Source organism: Thermobia domestica, chromosome 16, assembly GCF_964235325.1.
Source record: "Thermobia domestica chromosome 16, izTheDome1.hap1.1, whole genome shotgun sequence".
NCBI lineage: Eukaryota > Metazoa > Arthropoda > Insecta > Zygentoma > Lepismatidae > Thermobia > Thermobia domestica.
Window position 1 is genome coordinate 68,305,429 of NC_137469.1, and position 9,021 is coordinate 68,314,449.

The 9,021-nt window shown below is 37.8% G+C and overlaps 1 protein-coding gene across 2 annotated transcripts in view; it reads right to left on the reverse strand.

Moving 5' to 3' along the window:
• The window catches only part of LOC145673133 (uncharacterized), a 175,633-nt gene extending 172,310 nt beyond the window's left edge, over window positions 1-3,323 (reverse strand). For both annotated transcript variants that reach the window (XM_081742540.1, XM_081742539.1), the window contains exon 1: window positions 2,954-3,323. The gene's annotated coding sequence lies outside the window, so the exon portion shown is untranslated. The remainder of the gene's footprint in view (window positions 1-2,953) is intronic.
• Between the last annotated feature and the right edge of the window lie 5,698 nt (window positions 3,324-9,021).

Below are 9,021 nucleotides of genomic sequence, written 5' to 3' on the forward strand. Positions count from 1 at the left end.
GGCGTATTTACGATTTTGTTTCGGGAAGGGCTTTGCTAACTTTCGGAAGGGGGGCTTTGCCTGAAAATGTGAAAATTCTGCAAGATATTTCATATACTTGACTATAGTAAGTAAGATTTCGTGGAGGCTTAAGCCCGTAAGCCCCCCCTAAATACGCCACTGATTGTACTTATTTATTTTTTACGTGTCTTTTACAAAGTACTGTTGTGATAATTAAATCCTTTATTATATACTTCTAACATAAAGTGGATAATCCACTTGCATCAGCAAACTGTCACTGACAATGTTGCAGTGTTGCGCAATAACTAATCCTTATTTTAAAGGAGAAACATATTAGTCAGTGAATAGTACTAATTCGCAAACTTCAAGTGGGTTGCATAAACATCTAGGCGAAACCATTTAGATATTCTTAATTCTTATTATTAAGAATTAACAGAAACTGAAAATATTTGAAAATAAAATTCTGATGCAAATATTCACGCTAATTCATAATAGTTCATAGCCAGGACTAATAGTTGTCGCTAGCTGCGCTGCCAATTGTTTTACGCCAAGAAATATCGCTAACGTGGACGACCCGAATTCTTGGATGAAACAACAAGTTATTTCGCAAGGAAAATCGATTTTTATAAATAACGGAGTCGTTTTAGTTACCATTGTTTTTATACCACTTACAATTCATGTATTATTCGTCTGATTTATTTGTGAAGATGGCTAGATCGCAAACTAATTTCGTTGTTTACAAATCAGACATATGACAGTCTTGTCACGATTATTGCTTTTATGTAAAATTATTTTTTATGTGCGTAAATTTTTCAAGATAAGTTCAACTTCGAAAATTTGTGTGACAACAGTTGTCCAGATGTCTACTAACTTAATTGTTATATGTATATATATATATAAACAAGAAATCATAGAATATTTAAAGAAGCATGAAGAAGTACGAACAAACGTACATCAGTTTACAGAGTAGGTAGGGTCCTTCAACAATCATATACGATAGCAAAACATAATGAAAAGTGAATAATGTCTGCTGGCTTTTACTGCTTTTATTCTGATAACTGTATGATATAAGACATATAACAAGGCATGTCTCTTTGGGACCGCGGTGGCTCGGTGGTAAAACATTCACTTCTGGTGCATGGGGTCCCTGGTTCGATCCCAACTTGAGCTAAGTGAACTTTGTAGTGGACAAACACCGTGTGCGTGTGTTTTCCCGTGGTTATCTCGTTTCCTCCCACTTTCTTCATTCCACCATTTCATTCATTTCTCATCATTCTCGGCTCCTTTAGCCTAACCGGCATAACCGTAGGACGTAAACTGAAAGATTTCATTTCATTTTCACTTATGTCTCCTCCTCCTAACACCACTTCATCCAATAATACCTAGAGTTGTCAACTGATCGGTATCTTACAGGCTGTTCGGCGTTTTTGTCAGGCTTAACTATATATTTCAAGGTTTAAAATACAAGCATTCTTCGTCTGTTTTGAGGATCATGACCGGGTACCGGTGAATTTATTTTTCAGAGTTGGCAACCCTAATACATCAGGTAAACACAATATAGCAACTCTACAAAATAAATGCCATATTTCTTCAGATGCGTAATAACATATTTTCTGTTCAAGAAAATCTATATTTAAAAACAGTTTATGCATAGAATAAGTAATTTCTACAGTTGTTGCAGGTCTCGTGCAATGACAAGATTTCTATTGGTTTCCACTCACCAATTAATTATTAGAAGATTTGGAAGTTGCAGACAGATTGCAACAACACAACATTTTATACACCCAAACTGTTATTCAGAAGTACAGGATAAACCATATTTAACATTTTTGCCGACCCAGGCCATTAAAAAGGGCCCTCAATATCAATAAAAACTGATGTAGAAAATTTGAGACATTGAAGTAAATAATCAAAGTGGAAGTGAAAAAAAATCTATGTGAAAGAAATGTAACAATCACATGCCAAATCTATATGAGCTTGTATAATAAATATCTGATATTCCCAAAAGTGAAGTATGAAAAAACTTGTTGACATTTGCCGCCTGCCTGATCCATGGTCCATGTTGGGTCATGCATAAATACTCATAATTAAATATTTACTAATGTATTCTCATTAACATGGGAAGTTTTATATAGGACTGTTCGTCGTAGGGGATGCCAATCTTCCCCAATGTTCATAAAACTTCTGAAAATATTCTGGAATGTACACCACAAAACAGTATCTACTTTTTAACCTTTCTCAATGGCTCTGACACCCCTATCTCCGTTTTTAGGATACGTACTTCATTAAAATATACTGTTCTTCTAAAATTTATATATTTCTTTACAGATTTTTAATTAATACTTGATTGAAATTTCAATTATTTTGTTCCTCTATGGACACGATCCGACTGGAAAAACACACACAGACATGCCAAGTACTTGAGTGGAAATTATTACCTCTCCTTAACCCTAGGACTCCCGGTGGTTAATGAAAGTGGATTATTATGTAAGGATTGGTGGAATGGGGAAGTGGGAAGAAACGGGAGAAACTCACGGACACGTCGTTTTCCACGACAAAATAACATTGGCCTGGAATTGAACCAATGACCCCTCGCACCAGAACTAAGTGTACTACCACTAAGCCCCCGTGACCCCTTTTCCCTAATTTCTAATTAAGATTGGAAATAATTGAGATTTTTTTTGGTTTGTATAAGTAAGCTGGAGAAATATAAAACAACACAATATATGAAATAATCATAAAATGCAAATTGGCGGTATAGTCACTACAACCAGCGTTGTATAATTGGCACTTCATACAAATACTTTTTTGTCGCTTTGCTTTATTGTGCAGCGCAATTTCTCACATTAAACGTGAGAATTCATTATGGTATAATTTTCATGGATGTTTACAAGTAAACACGAAGAAAATGCACACACCTACACCAAAATACCCTAAACATAGATTTACTTACCTTATTTTTAGGCTGAATCCAGAGGGATATTTTAATTGATTAATTAACACACTGATTTCAACCAACAAAACATTAAAGAAACATTTGTCATTCAGTATTTTGTGTGTAAGAAAAAGAAAAAAAGAAAAAAAGAAAAATGTAGCGGTCACTTTATGTTGTCAATGGGAGAAGATAAAAATGTAACAATTATTTTTTTCCTCTTCTTTTCGCACACTGATCTTCACTTGTTTACCTGCTTTTACAAGCGACCTCCACCAGAACCGTTTGAAACAAGGCACACACAGCTGAGTAGGGAGAGAGAAATTCAACGCGAGAGCCTCACGGGGCTAAGTTACCGGTGTAACTGCCTGATAGTCAACTACACTGCGAGGATCCTGTGTACGGGTCACTCACATGACTAGTCTCATACAGTGAGAGGAGGAAGGGGGGAGGAGAGGGTAAAAAGCAGTCATTCCGTTACTATAGCAACATTTGGGTCAAACATTATATGCTACAACTTTGGAAGAATCTACAATCTTCACTATTTATTATGGATGAAGACTTTTTAAATGATCTGTGAGTATGAATAATCAGCCGAAGCAAACGACCTTCTCAGTATTCGGAGAAAACCGAAGCGAACAACAGACGGACGGAGAACTAAGATTTGTAATTTCATTAACAAGTATGGTTGCCTAATACACACAGATGCATAGAGAGTTAAGCATAATTATGCATAAACGTATGTCTTCTCAAAACATCCCGTGAAGATTAACTTTTGGGACAGAGCGTTCATTTTCTTTTCTCCTTAACGCTTCCGTTTGTCGTTTTGCATATTTATGAAGTGAAAACATGTAAGAGAATTTTCGTATTTTACTCGTTTTTTTTTTTTTTTTTTTTTTTTTTTGTTTATCTCTGACAGTATATTAAGTAGGTGTTACGTTTCAGTACCTCATATGTCAGTAATGAGAAGTCATATTAGATCAGTGTTCTTCACGAGACAAGACGAGAAATATGGTGTTCGTAAATTTAGTAGAAATATCGTGTAAAAGTCCAATGATGTGTAACATGAGAAACGCTGTTCATAACAAAAGAATAATGATTACAACCCAAAGAAGAATGGTTAATAACTACCCAACTAATGACCAATGACCTGTATGATCGATTATACATCCAATATCAATCACAATCACTATTGCATATCGTTGTTGTTTAATGGTGTTGAATGACAACATATTCTTCCATAATTTACTGATACTGAAATATTTACAATATAGTCAGCCTATCTGGCATTACTGTATGACATTTATTAAATATTTCTTTGTCATCTTAAAGTGTCGTTTCTTGATTATCATTGGCTAAATTTGTTGAGGAAGTAAGTTTAAAACTGAAATATGTAAGTTAAATTTCCGTTTTACGTACGTGAATAATTCAGACTTGGATTTCCAGTAGGACACAAAAAGTACTACATAAAGAAACTTGAGGTAAACACGTAGAACCTATTAGAATATTTGTTATTATATCTTATTATTTCGTAGTGGTTAAATGATTCTCGTGCTTGGTGAGAGACCGTCTCCGATTTGCGGTGGAATTAGAGTTTTTTTTTTTTTTTTTCACGATATCCTAGTTACCCATCATTTCTCCCTACCGTACGAAGAAAATATTAACATTTTGTCTCGAGAAAAATGTCTCAGTTGGTATAATTCCATCTATAGATAAAAAATACAGTGCTTTTAAAAAGTGTATCTAGAAATTTTAGGTTTTCAAATTCATACTAGAAATTTTAACATTGGAATCGAAGATAAGAAAAAATGTTTCTCAGAAAGCTGGCAAGAGACTATATCTGAAAGATTTATTGATTTTACTTTAAGGTATGACGTAACACTGCGACTACTATTTATCTAGCCTCCAAACATATGCAGGATCTTGAATCTGCTGTAGTTCAATGAAAGAAATCTTTCAGTTTAACGTCCCACGTTTATGCCCTGTAGGCTAAGGGAGACGGATGATTAAGGCAAGTGCACGGTGATGGAATGACAATGCGGGAGGGAACGGGAGTAGCTCGAGAAAACCCACGCACACGATGTTGTCCACCACAATATTGCTTGACCGGGGATCGAACCAGAGACCCCACTCACCAGCGGTAAGCGCTCTACCACTGAGCCATCATGCTTCCTGCTGTTGAATGCAGGGGCGGATCCAGGACGGACTTCTGGGGGGGGCGGTGGGTTGGAATACTGCTACTTAGAGCTACCTTTAAGAGGTCCAAACTCTGGGATGGGTTATATATATATATATAGATGGTGATCAGAAAAATGGAAACACCAGTAGTTGGCAACACGTCAGATGTATGGGTTGGCAGTGGTGTCGTGGCGTCCGCAGCGCCGGACCGCTGGTGGTGGTGTGTTAGGTCGGTCTCCATACTACGTCAGGCGCAGTGGAACAGCAGTGTCCAGTGGCTGCAGCAGACGGAGGTAGTATAAAATGGGAGACCTCTCAGACTGTCAAACAGTGCAAATTGTTGGTGCGCGGTTATGTGAAGTGAGTGTGACGGCAGTGGCTGCTGTGTTAGGTGTATCGCGTGGGACAGTGTCGAAGGTGATGACGACCTACACAACACACGGGAAAACCACATCGAAGAAGCGGAACAGTGGGCGGAAGAAAATCATAAGTGACAGGTCACACCGGGTATTAAAGCGCATTGTCACGCAGAGCCGTCGTGCCACTGCGGAGCAAGTGACGGAGGAACTCAATCAGCACCTCCCCCACCCTGTTTCGACAATCACAGTCCGCCGCGAATTACATGACATGAACTTACGGGGTCGTGTTACACGGGCCAAACCGCTCATTAGGGACCATAACGCTTTCGCACGCCGCAAATGGTGCCGCGACCATGCAACTTGGACCGTTGAGGACTGGAAACGTGTGATATGGTCGGATGAGTCATCTTTCACCCTATTCCCAACCACGGGCCGTGTTTATGTGTGGAGAACGCTCAAAGAAGCTTATGATCTGCAGTGTCTCCGCCCAACTGTGAAACATGGCGGCGGCTCGTTGATGCTGTGGGCCGCCATATCATGGATTTCATTGGGTCCTGTGGTCATACTTAGCGGACGAATCACTGCTAACGATTATGTCGCAATTTTAGGAAACCACTTGCACCCTATGGACCGGATGTTGTTCCCGGACAATGACCTCATCTTCCAGGATGATAATGCACCCATTCACACAGCTGGCGTTGTTGCAACGTGGTTTGAGGAACATCGGGATGAAGTTCAACACCTCCCCTGGCCCGCCCAATCCCCAGATCTCAACATAATTGAACATCTGTGGTCCGTCTTGGAAACACAACTCCGGCGACGATTTTCACCTCCATCCTCTCTCACAGAACTGGCCAATGCCCTGCACGAGGAATGGTGTAAAATTCCACTTGCTACCATTCACGACCTCTATGCCTCCATCCCACGTCGCAAAAGGCTATTCTGAAGGCGAAAGGTGGCCCGACGCCAACACCATATTAATCTGGTAAGTTGCAATTTCGTTCAAGTGTTTCCATTTTTCTGATCACCATCTGTGGATATATATATATATATATATATATATATATATATATATATATATAGAGAGAGAGAGAGAGAGAGAGAGAGTATGTTTCAGTACCTCCTGGGCGGGGGAGCGATCGCCCGCCCTGGATCCGCCACTGGTTGAATGGAACATATACTATCATGCAACATCATTTTATACAGGAAACGTTCTTTCTCATTCCTCTTCCAAGAGAGACCACAAGACTATGCCAATAGTCACAAGTTATTATACACCCAATATCAGATTTCTAAATTATACGCCACACAAGTACTGAAATATTAATAGAATAAATGTGTCTATCGGTCTGTCAATAAATATCAGATCAAACTGGTCAATTTCTGTACATATAGAGGGTCGAATTAAAAGCCTCTGTTTCACTCTCTCTTTTCAAGTTGATTGAAAAGAACAGTAGTATGTGGATTGAAAGTTTGTTTATAGCAACGAAACACGTTTATTATGGTGCATTTAAAGGGCATAGGCCAGCCTATTACTACTATACTGTAGTACAGTCTCTACTCTATTATATACAAATACTGTAATATACTGTATTTGAGAACAATGGATTAATACAGTAGTGTATTCTTAATCTCACGGAACTATGCGATTAACCTATTTCTAGCAACATTTAAAACCTGGTATTCTGCCCTTTTTTCTTGCCAGTCTGAATTAAGTGTGAAGTCCGGCTTATCGGGGTTCGGATAAACTAGGTTTTACTGTAGCCTGATGTGAATTCAGCGTCCCAAGAATAGGTTTGAAACCTCTAATAGGTTGAAACAGCGAATGATAGAAATTTACCAGGTCCAGTTCCAATATTGATTGCCATAACAGTAAGAGATAATGAAAGATATTATTGTTTGATATGGGCTCAGCGTCCCAAGAAAATGTTTCATCTTCACTCCTTATCAATCTGCTAAAATCGGATTTCGTAGATCTAGTACTTTTGCTTCGATATTACGTTCTTATAGTTTGGAAGTCGACCACATTTTCGCAAAATGAAACGAAACTCTGTTATTAAAGATACTATCTCTGTATTCATCTAGTGAAAACAAGGAAAATCCTGGAAAAAATCACAGACTTTCAGTCGCGTCACTAAAACCCAAGGTCACTCGATACTTGAGCGAAAACCTAACCGGTACTACTTACTGGAATACGAGAAACATTGTGTTATATTATACATATTGAAGAGCCAACACAGGATTTAGATTGCCTTGACATGTTGAAAGACTGAAATCCTCATGACAGAACGGTAACCAAGTGACCAAGTTTACAAGAACATTGGTTGATTTCGAAATGCTCTTGAATGAACTTCCCTCACTCAGAGAAGCCGCTTTTGTAAATGAGTGGGCTGTATCTTGCCCGTCATGATAACGGTTCTTCGGTCGATTGTTATCATATTATTATTGACTGAGAACCTAACTTTTTCCAATACATTTCATTTTAAAACACTGAAAGATGTTATGAGATGTAGGTTAAGTAAACAAATGTTTAAAAATAGTTCATATGGTATTAGGATTACCATATTTAAGAAAAAAAAATGAGAAAGCAAGGAATTCAGAAGATTTATTTATTACTAAAATGCTACTGTACCTCGCTAAGGAATCTATTAATGCTTAACTCTTCTGTGTGTATACAAGTGAGTTAGTTTCACATTCTGAGACTAGGGTAGATTTCCAAAATTGAAACAGATAATTGCAGATCCATCAGTTTTGATTCAAATAGAGACATATGATCGAAGATCGAAAATGATTTTCAGACACTGAATAGAATTCTTGGTTCGTTCATTGGTTCGATTGGAGTTTTGGGCCTCTTTCATCACCCAAATTATATAATACGTGGACCTAGTTCAATCCTTTATTTGGCACTGTTGCTCTCAAGCAACAACGCATTCTATTGCGTTATCCGCACGAATTATAACTTCAGTAATCATTTAATTCGCATATTGCTTTCATACAATATTCAAATACATGATTTGCGGGTCGATTGTTTAGATATTTCTAATCTTCGTCAACAGGAGACAGTCAAATTTAGTATTGTAGAAGCTCTATCTCCTATGTTCCGAGAAAGTTCTTTTTTTCATTTTTTTATTGGTGGTTTCTTGCTCTGTAAGAAAATATTTCAACGAAACTGTTGCTAATTATTGAATTTTTATAATACTTGACCAAAATAGAGCAATGCTGCTCAGTAGCTACACATATTCTAAGACCTATTTTATGGCAATGTTGCTTTGAAATAAACACCTTGTATTTTGTAGCCAAAGTACAAAAATACTTTAAAAATTACGAAATTATGATCAGCAAGACATGATTCAACCGTAAAAGCAAACTAAATATTTTGATGGTAATGCTATCAATGTTTTGCTTGCGAATTAAAGGGTTATGGTGGAATCCGAGACATTCGACTTTTCAAGGCTCTCGCAGCGGAGCCTTGTGAAGCAAAGACCTTAGCGGTAGCCACTAAACAATTGGGGAAGAGCTACTCACAAATTTTTGCTCAATAGGAACCAATAT